This window comes from Oncorhynchus tshawytscha, unplaced genomic scaffold, assembly GCF_018296145.1.
Source record: "Oncorhynchus tshawytscha isolate Ot180627B unplaced genomic scaffold, Otsh_v2.0 Un_contig_1344_pilon_pilon, whole genome shotgun sequence".
Taxonomy (NCBI): Eukaryota; Metazoa; Chordata; class Actinopteri; order Salmoniformes; family Salmonidae; genus Oncorhynchus; species Oncorhynchus tshawytscha.
In genome coordinates, this window is record NW_024609549.1 from 207,501 (window position 1) to 208,852 (window position 1,352).

Sequence of the window (1,352 nt, forward strand, 5' to 3'; positions counted from 1 at the left end):
CAGTGCCCCTTCACCAAGGACAGAGTTACACTTGTACCACAGTGGCAGTGCCCCTTCACCAAGGACAGAGTTACACTTGTACCACAGTGGCAGTGCCCCTTCACCAAGGACAGAGTTACACTTGTACCACAGTGGAGTGCCCCTTCACCAAGGACAGAGTTACACTTGTACCACAGTGGCAGTGCCCCTTCACCAAGGACAGAGTTACACTTGTACCACAGTGGAGTGCCCCTTCACCAAGGACAGAGTTACACTTGTACCACAGTGGGAGTGCCCCTTCACCAAGGACAGAGTTACACTTGTACCACAGTGGCAGTGCCCCTTCACCAAGGACAGAGTTACACTTGTACCACAGTGGCAGTGCCCCTTCACCAAGGACAGAGTTACACTTGTACCACAGTGGCAGTGCCCCTTCACCAAGGACAGTTCTCCTTTAACAGATCATTTCCAAAACGGCAGTGGTAAAACTTGAACAAATTTGAAGTATCGTCTTTGGGTAAAACCAAACCAAAAAATAATAAACAAGGCAGACTGATTGTCTTTTAATTTTTTTTTATTATATATATTTTTTTATTATTATTATTATTTTTTTATTTTTTTTTTTTATTATTTTCTTATTATGATTGTCATTTCTCACTGATTTTGTAGATGTGAGTTTTTGCTCTCTCCCAAGGATCGACTGCCATGGGGAAAATTCACAATTCAAGTCCTTACAAAGAAAAATTAACCTTTTTTTTTTTAAATCTTGAAAATGTCTCATAGGTTTTTCTGTCCAATTCCTGTAATGACTTTACAAGGTACGGCTTCTTAACAGACAACTTGATATCCATAGAAGTGATAAGGACTTTGAAGGAAGCCAAGGGTCGTCTTGCCCAGTTCACCTTACCCACTAACCTTCCAAAATGCAACAAAAAAGGCCCTAAATGGGTCAAGTAGATTGTCTCTCTCAAAAGACACACTTCTTTCTTCAATTCAATAAATTCTGTGTCTGTCCACATAGTAAGCCTGTCAAACACAAGGTCCTTGGGCACCTCAATGTCATCAAAGAAGCACGCATTTCCCGTCTCCCATCCTCCTGCCACTCCTTGAGTTTGGTAACAAGGGTTTGATATCGTGCTTCCATTTTCAATATGTTGCCCTTCAAGGTCAAGGCTCTCCAGAGAGGATCAATGATTATCTTAGAAATCAGACCCAGAGCTCTAAATCCAGCCTTGAACTGTGGAACCTTCAAATCAGCAGCAACTCCTTTGACAAAACTATTGTCCACTATGTAATCACTGGTAAACTCCACCAAATCATCATGGATGCTGTACACCCCTGCAGCATTATAACAGAGTGTGTCAAGTCTATTT